This window comes from Chiloscyllium plagiosum, chromosome 12 (genome assembly GCF_004010195.1).
Source record: "Chiloscyllium plagiosum isolate BGI_BamShark_2017 chromosome 12, ASM401019v2, whole genome shotgun sequence".
In the NCBI taxonomy this organism is placed as follows: domain Eukaryota; kingdom Metazoa; phylum Chordata; class Chondrichthyes; order Orectolobiformes; family Hemiscylliidae; genus Chiloscyllium; species Chiloscyllium plagiosum.
In genome coordinates, this window is record NC_057721.1 from 78,022,813 (window position 1) to 78,040,318 (window position 17,506).

The 17,506-nt window shown below is 43.1% G+C and overlaps 1 long non-coding RNA gene across 9 annotated transcripts in view; it reads right to left on the reverse strand.

Annotated features, from left to right (window-relative positions):
• LOC122555422 overlaps positions 1 to 17,506 on the reverse strand; it is a 324,887-nt gene that overhangs the window by 255,848 nt on the left and 51,533 nt on the right. For all 9 annotated transcript variants that reach the window (XR_006313267.1, XR_006313270.1, XR_006313266.1 and 6 more), the window contains one exon: positions 9,890 to 9,945. This is a non-coding gene — a long non-coding RNA (uncharacterized LOC122555422). The remainder of the gene's footprint in view (positions 1 to 9,889; positions 9,946 to 17,506) is intronic.

Sequence of the window (17,506 nt, forward strand, 5' to 3'; positions counted from 1 at the left end):
GGGGAATGAAAACCTTACAGCAGCTGTACAGGACCTCAGTGGGACCACATTTGGAGTACTACATATTGTTTTGGTCTTGTTAATTGAAAAAATTACAATTGTGTTTAAAGCAGTTCAGACAAGGTTCACTTGTCCCATTCCTGGGATGAAGGACCTATCTGATGAAGAAAAGTTAGGCCTAGACCCACTGGAGTTTAGAAGAATGAGAGATGATCTCATTGAAACACAAATTCTTGCTGGTGCTTGATAAGGTGGATACTGAGAACATGTTTCCCTTGAGGAGGAAAATAGAAGTAAAGGACAAAGAGAAAAATATCTTAAGGCAGAGATGATTTCTCTTTCCCCTCAGAGGGTCATTACCCCTACAGAATTCTCTTTCATAGAATGCAGCAGAAGCTAGATAATTAAATTCTGAGTTAAACAGAGTTTTGATAGATGACGGAGTCTGGTCGATGGGGGTGTGAGGGCGGACTGAAAAGTGGAGCTGAGACTACAGTCAGAGCAGCCATGATCTTCTGTTATCTTACCAAATGTGATGCAGGCTGAAAGGGCTGAATGGCCTACTCCTCAGTCTGAGAGTTCTACGGCAGTCAATATATTTATGCCATTGACACTAAACAGCTGAATACAGACACCCGAAGGCAGTGCAAGAACAGTTTTGTTTTCCTCTCTCTCTTTCCCTCAAGCTGTTAACTGCTGCTGGGTCTGATTCTATTCTGTGAATGCTGGCTACTTAATGGCGCTGGTCCATATTACCCAGTGACTGCTTATTATGCCCAAGCCCAGATGGTGAATGTCAGAGGCTTCTTTAACCAAACAGGGTTACTTCCAGCTATGGCAGCCTATCACCACTCAAGAGTTTGACCTGCTGGTGGGAGTAGCTGAAGAATGTAACTGATATCCTCCCTCTCAGGTACATTAAAACCATTCACAGCACTGCCCCAGTTGAGACCAACACACTCTAGAAGCTAAACATGCACCCGTTACACATTAGTTCCAGAGCTCCTCAAAAACTCTTTGAAGACTGGAGTGTACTTTTCTGAATAATAAATGCCACAAACATACAGAGTCAAAGAGCTATACAGTTCCACAGCACAGAAACAAATCCCTCAATTTTACTCATCTGTACCAAGCAGATATCCCAATATGATCGAATCCAAATGGCCAGAATTTGGTCCATATCCCTCTCAATCCATCCTATTCATATACCCATCCCGATGCCTTTTAAATGGTGTAATTGTACCAGCCTCCACCACTACTTCTAGCAGCTCATTCTATATACACACTACCCTCCACATGAAAAAGTTACTCCTCAGGTCTTTTAAAAAAATCTTTCTCCCCTCACCTGAAACCTATGTCCTCTAGTTTTGGACACCCCCACCCGAGGAAAAAGATCTTAACTATTCATCATATGCATGCCCCTCATGATTTTATAAACTTCTATAAGGTCACCCCTCAGCCTCCAACGTTCCAAGGAAAATAGCCACAGCCTATTCAGCCTTTCTCTTTAACTCACGCTCTCCAATCCCAGCAACATCCTTGTAAATCTTTTCTACACCCTCTCAAGTTTAACTACATCCTTCCTTTAGAAAGGCAACTAGAATTGTACACAGTCTTCGAAAAATAGCTGAACCAATGTTCTGCTTCAAAATGATGTCCCAACTCCTACACCCATTGCACTGGCCAATGAAGACAAGCTTGCCAAATGCCTTCTTCACAACCATGTCTACCTGGGACTGGTTGACTTACACTGGCTCCCAGTCAAGAAATGGCTCGATTTTAAAATCCTCATCTTTGTCTTCAAAGCCCTCTGTTGACTTTTTAATACTCACAGATATGCCCATCCCTAGTTACCCAGAGGGGCAGCTAAGAGTCAACCACATTGCTGTGGATCTGGAATCACATGTAGGCCAGACCAGGTAAGGATGGCAGTTTCCTTCATTAAAGGGCATTAGGGAGCCAGAGGGTTTTTTCCTGACAATCGATAATGAATTCATGGTCATCATTAGACCCTTGCTTCCAGATTCTTCTTTAATTCAAACTCCACCAACTGCCATGGCGGAACTTAAACCTGGGTCACTAGAACATGGGCGAGTTTCTGGATTGTTAGTCTAGCGATGATACCATTAGGCTATTGCCTCCCCACTTGGTCCTCCCAAGCCTTATGATCTCCTCCAGCCCCTCACATCTCTCTGAAATGTCTACTCTTCGTATTCTGATCATTTGAGCTTCCCTGATTTTAGTTGATCTCCCATTGATGGCTGTGCCTTCAGCTACCTTGGCCCTAAGCTCTGAAAGTCCCTCCTTTAAACTCTGCCTTTTGACCTGGCTGTCCTCTATTCCTTGGCAAAGGCTTTGTGTAATGCCTCCTTATGAGGTTCAATGTTATACTTTGTTTTATAATGGTCCTAAGAAGCATCATAAGCCATTTTATTAAAAGGTGCTACCTAAGCCTCTGTTGTTATTGATCATAATATTTGTAATTTTAAAGTTTAACCTTCAAGCTTCTAAACTGCCCCATTCTTATGTGTGACGCAGGTCAAAATTAATACTATGTCTGAAATGAATGCAGGTATTAAACATATTGGAATATTGCTAAACAGCTTATAACATGCTTGATTTCACAGTCAGGTCTCCAGACTTCTCCTACTGCATATTCTTCAGTTCAAAATCAGGGATCATGAGATTTTTTCAGGTCTCTTTGAACATTCAACATCAAATCAGCGAACATTATACCCAAACATTTGTATACACGCACAAACAGATTCAAGAAAAGCTTCTTCCCTGCTGTTATCAGACTTTTGAATGGACCTCTTTAATGTTAATGTTGATCTCTCTACCCTCTTCTTGGCAGCTGTAACACTGTATCCTACACTCTGTTGTGTTACCTTCATGTGCTTATATAGTATGATCTGCCTGGAAAGCACTTGAATCAACACTTTTCACTATACCTCAGTAACTGCTAGTTACCCTATCTGCATAGAATCTAACTCCCTTCTAGTCAATCTTACTCGATGGAATCCCATTAGATTAAATGCGTTCCCATTCACTCCAATTGTACAGAATCAAAATGAATTAAAATCCTTCTCATTCACTCCCATTGTATTGACCAGTATTGAACAAAGGCAATCTCTTGCAAATCAGAAATCAAGTGCATCAATTTGTTTCCACTGTATGGAATCCCAGTGGTCAAACCCTCCTTATTAATTCCTATTGTTTGAAATTGCATTGCATCAAGTCCTTCCATTGTAATGATAGAACCAAAACCAATGCTTAATGAAGGATCATTATAACTTTCTCAGCTTTGTATTCTCCCTCTATCATAAAACCCAGTGACATATTCACCTCTTTCTGAACTTGCCTTGCTACCTCCAACAATTCATACACACATACCCAAAGCCTTCCTTGATAAAACTGTGCCTTTTGTATTATATTGTGAAAGGAAGAATGAGGATATTCAATGTGTCACTTCTCACTGATCTATGTTATATTTCTTTTTGCCACAAGTGCACTCATTCCATCTATCTCTGTCCTCCTCGCAGTCCAGAATACTTGAGAGTTTTGTGTCATCAGCAAAGTTTGAAAGTGCATCCTGCACACCCATGTCTAAGTCATTAACATATCAAGCTGTGGTCTCAGCACCAAATACCACTGTATACCTCTTTCCAGTTCGTAAAACAACTGTTCACCTCTGACCTCCTGTCACTCAACCAGCTTTCTATCCACATCACTATCTAATTTTTTCCACAACTTTGACTTTGCTGACAAGTCAATTGTGCAGCATTTAGCAAGCACCTTTGGAAGTCCAGGTCCACCATAATTAACTGCATTACCCACATTGAGCCTCTTTTTTGCTTTATCAAAACTCATTCAACACAAATCTGTGCCAGGTTCCAAACTGATGCACACTTTTCCAAGTGATGGTTCATTTTGTCCCATTAAACCATTTCTAACCACCGAGATTAAACCAACCAACTAGTAGTTACTCAATTAATTCTTATACACTGCTTTAAACGATGATGTAACATCTGTATTTCTCCAGTCATCTGCCACCATTTCTATATTTGAGGATTGGAAGAACATGGCCAGAGCTCTCCCCATTTTCTCACTTACAACCCTCAGTATCCTTGGACCTATTCCAAATAGTCCTGGAAAATTATCATCTTTCAGTAGTTAATTTCTCTAATGCATTTTTTTCAAATAGTGTCTCATCTAAGTCTTCCTTCGCTTAAGCAATTCTGACAAAAAATCTTATGAGTTTTGAAAAATTGACTCGATTTTTTCCTCTCTCCACAGATGCTGCCAGACTTGCTAAGTTTCTCAGTGTTGTTCCTCCTTCACTATGACTTAGTTACTATATTCTTCCTTAGCAAAGACATGTGCAAAATATGCATTTGATACCCCAGTCATTCTTGCTGCTTTCGGGCACAGAAACCCTTTTGGTCTCTAATGAACCACACCATTTACAATTTATATGAAGATAAAAAAGACTCTTAGATTTCCTTTTATTTCAGTTTATTCGGTCTCTCAGTTATTTTATTTCGGTCTCTCCTCACACTGTCTTTTTGCCTCTTTTGTTTTCTTTTAAACGTCCCCTTTATACTTTGTATATTCGACCTAGTTCTCAATTGTATTATTAACAGCCATATCACTATTGTCATACGTCTTCTTTATCTTACCCTTTAACCATTTCATCATTCTGGGAATGCTAAATGTGTTTGCCCTATTTTTCTCCCTTGTGAGAGCATACCTGGACTGTACCTGAACTATTGCTTCTTTGACAGCAGCCCACTGTTCTGTGACAGTTTTGCCATCCCACCTCTGATTCCAATCCTCCCAGGACAGATCTGTTCTCATGCCACTGAAATTCACCCTCTCCCATTCAAGTATTTCTGCCCTGGACTGCTCCTTGGTCTCACTTCCCAACTAATCTAATTCTTACGGTACACAACGATCAGTGTTCCCTAAACATTCCTCTGGTGGCATGATCTATTTGACTGACCTTATTCCCCAGAACCAGTTCCAACAATATCGTTTTCTCATTTGGACTGGGAATAAGCTGATTCACATGACCACAGTTGAAAACCTTTCACCCTCACCCTCCGCTCTTTGCTCTACCACAATGGCAATGTAAGCCCCGCCAGTATCACTGTTTTATTGCTTGAATCCCTCTGTAATTTCCCGATAAGTGTTCCTCTAAATATTTCCTTATTGTTGGTCAGGGATAGAATTACAACCATTAGTGTGTAATGGAACCTCTACTGCTTCTCCCCCCATCTTTGCGTGATTGTAACATTTGATTGTGTTATTTCTTCTAGTTGTTAATATCACTCAGTGAGAATAGGCCTAATGTCAAATACACACTCTGCCTCAGTTTGTAGTCCCTTCCCTGCACCCTGTGAAAGTATTCAAAAATGATACATATCACATACACACAGGCACCTGCAAGATTTGAGAATCTCATTACCTTTGTGTAAAACATACCCATTTTTATTGTCTCGATTAGATTGAATCAGTGAGCAAATAATGAATCTGGCTGCTGTACAAGTCTTTGCAATTTGGACATTCCTGCTGACAGTTTGAACAAAGCCTACTCCTAACATTAATATCTCTCTCTAAGCCTGAATCGAGTGGGTTCCCCAATCAAGTCTGAGATTGGAGAGGAACAGAAGGGTCAATGAAGCTGTTGGAATGGAAGCAACAGCTCAGCCAGCGTTATGCAAATATTATCAGAGGAGAAAAGGAAAGGAAATAGGTCACCCCGGTCAGGGAATCTGTAATGTGCTTATCAGAAATAAACTGTGTGCGAAAATTAACAGGGTATAAATTAGCAATTAATTAGATTACTTACAGTGTGAAAACAGGCCCTTCGGCCCAACAAGTCCACACCGACCCTCCAAAGAGCAATTCCCCTATATTTACCCCTACACCTAACACTACAGGCAATTTAGCACGGCCAATTCACCTAACCTGCACATTTTTGGACTGTGGGAGGAAACCGGAGCACCCGGAGGAAACCCACACAGACACGGGGAGAATGTGCAAACTCCACACACACAGTTGCCTGAGGTGGGAATTGAACCCAGGTCTCTGGCGCTGTGAGGCAGCAGTGCTAACCACTCTGCCACCGTGCCGCCCATTAATAATGAGAAAATGTAGTGGGAAGGAAGCAGGTCTGAGGTAAGGCGAGATAAGCACAAGGTTAGATTAGATTAGATTAGATTATTTACAGTGTGGAAACAGGCCCTTCGGCCCAACAAGTCCACACCGCCCCGCCGAAGCGCAACCCACCCATACCCTTACATTTACCTCTATCCTAACACTACAGGCAATTTAGCATGGCCAATTCACCTGACCTGCACATCTTTGGACTGTGGGAGGAAACCGGAGCACCCGGAGGAAACCCACGCAAACACGGGGAGAATGTGCAAACTCCACACAGTCAGTCGCCTGAGGCGGGAATTGAATCCGGGTCTCTGGCGCTGTGAGGCTGCAGTGCTAACCACTGTGCCACTGTGCCACTGTGCCACCCACAAAGGGTCCCAAAATTCCTTGGGTCCTGTTATAACTGCATGGATTGTGCCTCATGGGTGCCCATGTAGAATGGCACCACCTGCCTGTTACTGAATACCAGAATCGAGGTCACCTGGCCATTGGTGGGAGTTTTCCAAGCACAACCTCACCTTGATCCATTCCAGCCATTGTTTCATCGACCTTTTGACGGCATTATCAGTTGGGTCACAATTACAGCGAGTCATAGAGTTACAGACTTCTTTGCAATAGTGAGAAACACCATGGTGTTTCAGCTTGTTAATCTAAAAATTTCTGAAATGTCTTGAGGATTCCTGCCTCTATTATCCTTTTAGGCACCAAGTTCCACTCTCTGGGTGAAAATCTTTTTCCTCAAATCATCTCTAAACCTTCTACTGTTTGCCTGAACAGTATGCTCCCTGGTTATTGAACCCACGAATGTTAAGAAAAGTTTTTCCCTATCTCTCCTATCTGTGCCCATCTTAACTTTGCACAGTTCAGTCAGATACGCCTCAGCCTTCCCTGCCCTAGGTGCTCGAGATGGATCTGGTCACATTAGTAAAGCCAAATAGTTGCAGTGGAAGAAAAACAAAGTTCTCCAGCTGCTGGAGATTTGAAATAAAAACACAAAGTGTGGGCAAAACTCCACAGCTCTGGCAACATTTGCGGAGTATGAAATGTTTCATATTGGACTCGAAATGTGAACTGTTTCTGTCTCCACAGGAGTTGCCAGACCTCTTGTGTCCTGCCAGCACTTTCTGTTTTTAGTTGGAGCGGAATATCAGCCTAAATGTTGTGGGACTGAAATCCCACGATCGTCAAACTTCAGAAGTGATAGCCCTGGCAGCAGAGCTACAGCTGACATCTGAAAAAACAGCAGGTATTCTGAGGGGTTTGGCAATGAGACAAGATAGGGCCATGGAGGTTCAATCATTGACCGAGATCAACAAATTATCAGAAAGGAAGGGTATCAAAGGATATAAGAACATACAAACATAAGAACTAGGAGCAGAAGTAGGCCACCTGTCCCCTCCAGCCTGCTCTGCTATTCAGTCAGATCATGGCTGATCTTTTATGGCCTCAGCTCCACTTACCCGCCCTCTCACCATAACCCTTAATTCCTTTACTGTTCAAAGAAGTATTTATCTTAGCTTTAAAAACACTAACTAAGGAAACTTCAACTACTTCACTGGGCAGGGAATTCCATAAATTCACAACCCTCAATTCGGTTCTGTTCCCCCTAATTTTGAGGCTACGCCCTCTTATCCTAGTTTCACCCGCCAGTGGAGACATTCTCTCTACCTCTATCTTATCTATTCCCTTCATAATTTTAAGTGTTTCTACAAGATACCCCCTCATTCTTCTGAATTCTAATGAATATAATCCCAGTCTACTCAGTCTCTCCTCATACACCAACCTCCTCAACTCCGGAATCAACCCAGTGAACTTCCCCTGCACCCCCTCTAGTGCCAGTACATCCTTTCTCAGGTAAGGAGACCGGTGCAGGAAAAAGGCAGAGAGGTAAAAGATCAACCAATGACATGTCCCAAGAGTGAACAGAAAAATTATCTTGATGAAACGATAGCATAATCTAGTGCTGGTAACAGTGACCCAGAACCCAAGGTTAATATTCTGGAGACAAGGGTCAAGTCCTACCACGGCAGCTGAAAAAATTTGAATTCAATCAAACAAAATCAGGAATTGAGACAAAGCCAGCTTAATGGTGGCTATGTAATTACTGATGATTGTTCATAAAAACCCATCTGGTTCAACAATGCCCTTCAGGGAAGGAAATCTGCCATCCTTATCTAGTCTGGACTACATAATACCAGACTAATAACACTATAGTTGCCTCTTAACTGTCCTCTGACCAATTAGGAATCAAAATAAACATTGGTCTAGCCAACGACACCCATATCCAGTAAACAAATGTTTAAAAATCTAATTGAATAATCGAGTTAGATCAGGATTTGATGGGGGAAGGTGGGTAAGCTGGTTGGTCTACTCGTTTCTATTTCCTGTGTTCTTATGAATAAGAATTCCTTTTATCTTAATAGTAGATGCAAATGGTTTAAATCGGCGAAGTGATAAGGTGAGGAAAATACAAAGAGTAGTTGGGTTAGGCTTGATCAATAATTCAATCTTCAGATCAGGGAAATAGTGACAAGGTGGTTTGTGGGGAAATAGTGGCTTGGTGGTGATCTTGCTAGACTAAAGATCCAGACTTCTGGGGATACAGGTTCAAATCCTGCGACAACCACCGTAAACCTTGAATTGAGAACCAGTTCAAAAGACTATCATCCCATCTGGTTCATTGTCTTCCAACAGGGAAGAACATCTACCATCCTTATCGTGTATGTGACTCCAGCCCCACAGCAATGTGGTTGACTCCTTTCCGCTTTCTCAAAATAACCAAGCAAACCCCACGTGATTCAAAGGCATTCTGGGATGGGTAACAAATACTGGTCCTGCCAGTTATGCCCACGTCCCAAATCAAACCATCTCAGAAGCACCAGCCTGGGCTCAATTAGCTAATCTCTAACAGGTTAGTGGATTGGGACTCTACTGTGGGTCTTAGTCACACTAGAGTAGAGAATTGAAAAAAAACAGCCATGGTTCCCATACTAGCCTGTTAGGAAAATCAACTGTTCCAGTGGTTAGGATCTAGAATGTGATGCCTAAACAGCTGGTGGAAATAAATTCAAGAATAACCTTTCAAAGGGAAGTAACTGAGTGTATTTAACTCAAACAGATCAGTTCTTGATTAGTAAGGGGGATCAAAGTTTACAGGGAGAAGACAGAAGAGACAGATCAACCATGATCGAATGGGGGAGCAGACTAAATGGGCTGAACTGCCTAATTCTGCTCCTATAGCTTATGGTTTTATGGAATTGGATATGTATTGGAGGAAAGAAAATTCCAAGGAATGAGGATTGGGAATCATTTGATTTCTGTTCCACTTGGCTGGAGCAGGGTTGATGGGCCAAAGATGGCTTATGCCCGAAACGTCGATTCTCCTGTTCCCTGGATGCTGCCTGACCTGCTGCGCTTTTCCAGCAACACATTTTCAGCAAAGATTCTCCTACACTGTGCAGTTCTATGATCCTGTGACTCAGCATCTGCCTCATACATCAAAGACAATTACTTGGATAAGGCACCAGAGGGCATGAGTCAGCAGTTTGAGAGTGGGTGAGGGAAAATGAGGGATATATCCAGAACTTTCTAACACTCCCTATTTTTGAGGTGCTGGTCCATCAAACATCTCTGAAACCAAAAGCTTTCTAGTACATTCAACGCCGTAAATGAGGAGAGACCACTGTCATATACAGCTGGCAATAACATAGGCAAATGTACTTACTCAATTAATCCTTCTTTTCACCATGTGATACCTTCCCCATCTTGGTCAATGTGTTCCTGCAACAGAAAATATTTAAATGATCCTTCATGGTTTTGCTCTCCGAATAACAACTGCAGAAGTGACTCATGCAACTTCTGAGGGGTTTTATTTTCAGAACATTCAAGTGTCACTCTCAATTTCAATCACAACTCACTTTAGATTGTGTAGCAACCTCAAAGGGGCCAGAAGCAGCTGCTCGAGGATTTGTGGCTAAGAGGTGAGCAAGGTGCAAAGGGTGAAAAGTCAAAACCAAGAAAAACATCATTTTTTTCTTCAAAATTCACTCACAAGATGTAGGTGTCACTGGCTAAGAGCCATACCGTGGACTGAGAGTCACACATAGACTAGATCAGGTAAGAACCCAGCAAATTTCCTCCCCTAAAGAATATTATAGTGAACCAGGTGAGTTCTTTCCCCCAACAATGGCTTCGTTGTCAAAACTAGACTTCCAGAATATTGAGTGAATTCAAATACCACCACCTGTGGTGGCAGAAATTGTACCCAGACTCCCCAGAACATGGCTTAGATTTTTGCACTAACAGTCTAGTCATATTAGTACTCGGCCATGACCTCTCCCAGTGTAACACTAACAGAAGAAGATTTCTGAGTATTTTCACAAGGATAGTAAGATACAAGTTTAAGAGCCGTGAGGTTTTGCTGCAGCTCTACAAGTGCCTGGAGAGACCACACTTGGAATATTTTGTCCAGTTCTGGTCGCCCTATTGTAGGAAAGACACAGAGGTTTAGGAGCGGGTACAAAGAAGGTTTACCAGGATGCTGCCTGGACTGGAGGGTTGAATAAGCTCGGACTTTTCTCTCTGGAGAGAAGGAGGAAGAGAGGAGACCTGATTGAGGTAAACAAGATAATGAGTGGAATAGATAGAGTCAATAGCCAGAGACTTTTCCCCAATTCAGGATTGAATGGTATGAGGAATCATAGTTTTAAGATATTAAAGGAAGGTATAAAGGAGATGTCAGAGGTAGGTTCTTTACGCAGAGAGTTGTGAATGCATGGAATGCGTTGCCAACTGTGGTGGTGGAAGCAGAGTCATTGGGGACATTTAAGCAACTGCTGGACATGCACATCGATAGCAGTAAGTTGAGGACTGCACAAGTTAAGTTATTATATTTTACATTAGGATTAAACCTCGGCACAACATCATGGGCCAAAGGGCCTGTTCTGTGCTATACTTTTTCTATGTTCTATGTTCTAAGATGAAATCTAAGACCTAGTGAATGGCACTCTCTGGGGCCTTGAACAAGGTAGCTGTAAAGAGGTGGTTTCCCATTGTTAGGCATTCTAAGAGCGCAGGGCGTAATGTCAGAATAAGGGTTCAGGACAGATTCAAGGAGGAATTTCTTCTCCCAGAGTGAACTTGTGGAATTCTTTACTGCAGAGCCATAATGGGTCTTCTAGTAGTGTCCTCCCCTAGACCAAGAGGCCTGAGTTCAAGTTTCACCTGCTCCAGTGGTGTGTAATAACATCTCTGAATAGGTTGAATAGAAAAATAGGTTAAATGAAAAAGGTTGGGTTCTTAAGTATATTCAAAGGAGAGATGTACAGATGTTTAATCAGTAAAGAAATCAAGGGTTATAGGGAAAAGCCTGAGGAAAGTAGACCTGAGGACTATCGGATCAGCCGTGATCTCATTGAATGGTGAAACAAACTCGTTAGTCCTACTTCCGATCCTGGCCTTTCCTTGGAGACAAAAGATTCACGACATGACGATATTAAGTCATAATCAAGATTAGCACTCCCAGTGTAGTACCAAGCCTTACTGTCAGAGTATTGTCCTTTTGGTGAGATGTTAAACTGAAACCCTCTCAAGAGAAGGTAAAAGATTCAAAAATGAAATTTTGGAAAAGCACAGAGGTCCCATCCTGAGCCAGTGTTAATTGTACAGCTAATGTGATTACAAAGATATTATCTGGTTAATACAGCTTTCTGTGGATGCCCGTTGTATAGTATTTGGCTGTCATGCATCCTACATTACAATACTTTGAATCTGCCATTGATGAAGGGTATGTAAGTTATTTTGATCTTGGAGTAGGATAAAAGGGTGGCACAACATCAAGGGCCGAAGGGCATGTACTGTTCTATACTGTTCTATGAGGTATTCAGTATTGTTTTGAAGTCTTGAAAGCTGCTATATAAATGCAAAATCTGTCTTTTTATGCAGGAATGACAGACTATTTAAGTTGAGGAACTGATAGGTGGTTGTAGCAAAACAAATCCTAGCGATGCTGGAAAAGCACAGCCGGTCAGGCAGCATCCGAGGAACAGGACAGTCAACGTTTCGAGCATGAGCTCTTCATCAGGAATGAGGGGGAGGCCCAAGGGGGCTGAGAGATAAATGGGAGGGAGGGTGGGGAAGATAACTGGGAATGCGATAGGTAGATACAGGTGGGAGGTGATGGTGATAGGTCGGACAGGAGGATGGAGCGGATAGGTAGGAAGGAAGACGAACAGGTAAAATAGTTCAAGAGGGCGGTGCAGAGTTGGAAGGTTGGATCTGGGATAAGGTGGTGGTAGGGGAAATGAGGAAACTGGTGAAATTGACATTGATCCCATGTGGTTGGCATGTCCAAAGACAAAGATGAGGCATTCTTCCTCCAGGCATTGAGTGGCATTGGAGAGGCATTCAAGTTCTAGACCTCCTCCACCACCAAACTCTAGCCACCTGATGCCTGGAGGAAAAACACCTCATCTTCTGCCTTGGGACCCTTCAATCACATGGGATTAACGTGGATTTCACCAGTTTCCTCATTTCTGTTTACCCGCCTATCCCAGATCCAATCTTCCAACTTGGCACCACCCTCTTGAACTGTTCTACCTGTCCATCTTCCTTCCCACATATCCGCTCCATCCTATCACCATCACTACTCCCCCACCATCATCTACCTATTACATACCCAGCTGACTTCCCCTCAGCCCCACCCACCTCCCATTTATCTCTCAGCCCTCTTGGGCCACCCCCTCATTTCTGATTAAGAGTCCATGCTGGAAACGGTGACCCTCCTGCTCCTCAGATGCTGCCTGACCGGCTGTGCTTTTCCAGCACCACACTTTTTGACTCTGATCTCAGCATCTGCAATTCTCACTTTCTCCTATATCCCAGTGATGGTCAGCATGGTCAAAGATTCCTCACTTTCTCCTATATCCCAGTGATGGTTAGCATGGTCAAAGGTTAGCCATAGAGAAAACTGGATGATGCAGAGGCAAGGGCATTTTCTTAATCAACCTGTTCAGAGATGTTATTACACACCTCTGCAGCAGATAGGACTGGAACCCAAGTCTCCAAGCTCAGAGGCAGGAACACTACCATTGCACCACAGGAGACCCAGAAATGCTAGAGTTGAAGAGAAATAGATAATTTTTAAAAAAACCTGGTCAAATGTTGATGACACAGCTCTTGGGTTTTGAATCCAGGCCTTCCTAGCTCAATGTGGCAGGGTCACTACCACTGTGCCATCATATCCCTTCAGGCCTGGAAAAGTACTTGAACTGAAGAGGTTTTATGCTTATTTAACCCAATTTCTTAATCAACATGTTCAGAGATGTTATCACACACCTCTGGAGCAGGTGAAACTTGAACTCAGGCCTCTTGGTGCAGGGGTAGAGACTCCACCACCTTAGAAAAGCACTTGAAGATGATTTCTTTTTAAACTCAACCTTTCTTTTGAAACTGCGACGTTATTATTCACCTCCAGAGCAGACGGGTCTAGAACCCGGGCGTCTCAGTTCAGGGATAGGGACACTACAACCACGATACAAGAGCCCCTTAACGCCTGAGGAAAGTACTTGAATTGAAGGGGAATAAGCTCTCGGCTCTAAGTGTTTACAGACCTCAGTAAATCAAGAAAGAGCCTCCATTCACTGCCCCCTCAGTGGGGAAACTGCTTAAAACAAACTATCCGCAATTAGTGAACAATAACTCACTCAGCTACACGCTGCTCCCAGTGTTTATTCACATCAGACACGAATTGTTTCCCGCTTTATGTACAGACTAACACCTGGTGGGCTTTAAGGAATCAAAGACAAATTACAGCTGTCTCTAGCTCGCTTGTTCTGTAAACAAGGCAATGGATTTAGAACCCAAGGCTGTCAGCAGCCATTCAGAAAGAGGTTTGTGTCTTTGTAATCCTAGAAGGGTCGAAAGTCTTACCAAGAGATTGTCAGCTCTAACATTGCTCTGCTGTTTGTTTTGTACACCTTACAGCCCTCTATCAGCACCATTCTTTCCACCGCGGAGCTGCAAACAATGAAGCCAGGCGGTGTGCAGAGAAGCAGCGTTTGTAGGGAATTCAGAGAATGACTCAAAAAGTGGACAACTGCGAGACTGCCCTGAAAGAGGGGTTTTTCTTTTGTTTTTGGAGCTTTATGGCAAGCGAGTGGCCGGGAGCGCAGACTAGTGCCACGCCGATAAGTAGAGCTGGGTAGCGCTACTGCTTCATAGCTTCAAGGACCCGGGTTCGATTTCAGCCTCTGGTGTTGTCTTTGTGGAGTTTGCACATTCACCTCTAGGTGCTTTGGTTTCCTCCCATAGTCTAAAGCAGGTTAGGTGGATGGGCCATGCTAAATTGATGACAGCATCCAGAGATGGGTAGCCATGGGCAACATAGGGTAGGTGGGTAAGTCTGAGTGGGATGCTTTTAGGCCAGCTGGTATGGATTTGTTGGGCCAAATGGCCTGTTTTCACACTGTAGGGATTCTGTGAATTTATACCTAAAGAATTCAAAACAGCCCCTCCTTTTTATTTTGCTCCAATCAAATCACACTTTTCTTTCCAGAGGACTGACCTTGTGGCTATCTCATAGCCATAACCCACAACAGCTTTGTACTACAAGGAGAAAGTGAGGACTGCAGATGCTGGAGATCAGAGCCCAGAGAGTGGTGCTGGAAAAGCACGACAAGTCAGGCAGTATCCCAGGAGCAGGAGAGTCGATGTTTCGAGCATAAGCCCTTCATCAGGAATATTGATAAAGAGCTTTGTACTACAAGTTGACATGGAATGTTGCAGTGAATCCGAGCAAAGTTATCGATTGACTTCAAAGAGATGTCTCTCCATGGATGGTGTCTGACCTGCTGTGATCTCCAGCATTTTCTGTTTTTGGTACAGATTCCAACATCTGCAACATAGCTCATTCTGCTATAACGTGCATTTTGTTTACACTAATTCGCTATAACGCGATTGCAGAATAGGGGACACTGTTTCTAAAGAGCAAACTTTTAAAGTGTATATTGGTTATAACATGATTCCAGCCCCATTAGTTTAAGTGGTGCTGCTATTACATGATTGTCTTAACATGGGGTTGCACAAGAGCCAAATTAGCATGTTATAGCAAAACTGACTAAGTTGCTCCTGTTTCCCTCTATCTTTTTCCTGTTTGAAAATTGGCCTTTTTTTCAAGTTGACTTGAGCTAGCTCAGATGCAATCTCACTGCCATTTATTCCAGTCATTTGGTTTGTCTCCAGCACCACCTCTTTCTTTTATATAATTATCTCTCTGTCTCATTTATTTAGATTATAGGTCATCCCCTTGCTTTGTTATTCAGCTGCTGACACTTTATTCACACTGCCTGACACTCTCTTGATCACCTGCAGAGAACTATAATTTGACCTGTCCATACTCCTCTCCCATCGTTTGTATGATCTTTTGACCTCTGCCCATTGATCTCTCCAGCTATAAATTCAATGCCTGTGTGCTTCTCTCCCTTCACCCGATGAAGAGGCAGTGCTCCAAAAGCTTGCGACTCCAAGTAAACCTATTCGACTATAACCTGGTTTCGTCTGACTTCTGACCTTGTCCACCCCAGTCCAACACAGGCACCTCCACGTCATTCTGAAACAAATCCTGCTCATGCATAGTCAGATTCTGATTTCTATTTGTGCCTGTTTTCATTCTCAGGCCATTCAGACAATAGGTTCAGTATTAGGGTCTATTGAAAGAGCTGTCTAATTAATCCCCCTGTGTATTTTTTTCTCTCTCTCAACAGCCCTGCAATTCTCACCCCTGTTAAGTATTGATCAAATTCCTTGTTTTGAAAGTCAATCCTGAATCTGTTTCCCTCGCTCTATCAGATCATAAGAGGGAGGAGAACTAGCCTGTGGGGTCTGCTGCACTATTTAGGAGGTCATGGTTGATCTGATAACCCTCGACTTCACTTTCCTGTCTTGTTCCCCATAACCCTTGTGTCTTTTACTGTATAAAAGTCCATCTATCACCGATAGGCCATAAGATGTAAGAGCAGAAGTAGACCATTAAGCCCATCAAACAGCCCATTCTAGAGAACTGGGCAAGGATTGTTCATTCCATAACTAGGAATGCAGACCAGAATGACTGGGGCAGCAGAGGTGGGGAACAGTGCTATGAAATAAACCATAATGCTTATTCTGGGCTTTGTTTTTGGCACCATCAAATGTTGTATCAGTGTTGGACTATTGTGATTGTTGTGTGATGTTCAACCTTGTACGCCCATTCCAACACCGGCATCTCCAAATCATGTTGTTGCAGCTCATTTGTATGATAAACCATGTTGGGTCTCTGAGAATACCCTTCAGCAGTATAAGCAACACCTCGTCATCCTCTGAAGGCAGCCCATTCAGGACCAGGGATACAATTTGAGGTCAGTGCCGAGCTCTGTGCAGCCGTCAGTAAGATCTAGCCTGGAGGAGTTTGAGGCTGAGGTTTGGAAGGGGAGGAATGTGAATGGATTGCATGGCTGGTGAGGGTGTGTTGAAGAATGAAGAGGGTGTTGCAGGTAGGCTGTCAAAGGCCATCAGGTGTATTGAGGGACAGTGAAAAGCAACACTTGCTCGGTCCATAGGAAGGTAAATGAAAGGAAAAAAATCCTGGAGGTCCTCTGCACTCTGGGCAGCACCTGTGGAGAGAGAAAAGCACAATGTTTTGAGTCTGATATGACTCTTCAGAATCATATCAGAACTTGCAATGTTACTTTTGTCTTTCTCTCACTATAAATGAGTTTGTTTCAGATTTCCAGCATCCACAGTATTTTGCTTTTAAATTGTTGTGGGAGAAATGAGTTTGAGTTGATGGGACATTGCCACTAATGCTGGGGCAGGAGGGAGCTGTTCTACTGGGACAGTCTCCACCTGAAACCTGCTGGAACCAGAGTCCTTGTGAATCACACAACTAGGGCTGTGGCTAGGGCTTTAAGCTAAATTGGTGGGAGGGGAAATGGATTCAGTTGTGCATGGAAATTTATGGGAAAAATTAAAGAGAGTGAGGACTCAGCAGAGGTTATTAAAGTTTCCAGAACAAGCAGCAGAACTAAAAAAAAAGGAAAGAATCATGAATCTAACTGCAGCACAGCAGATAAGGGAACAACTGAGAAAGACAGCAGGTTCTGGAGTAGAGTGGTGCTGGAAAAGCACCACCCTCCTCTCATTTATCTCTCCACCCTTCAGGCACTCTGTCTGTATTCCAGATGAAGGGCTTTTGCCCGAAACGTTGATTTTCCTGCTCCTCGGATGGTGCCTGAACTGCTGTGCTTTTCCAGCATCACTCTACTCCAGAATCTGGTTTCCAGCATCTGCAGTCCTTGTTCTTACCTGA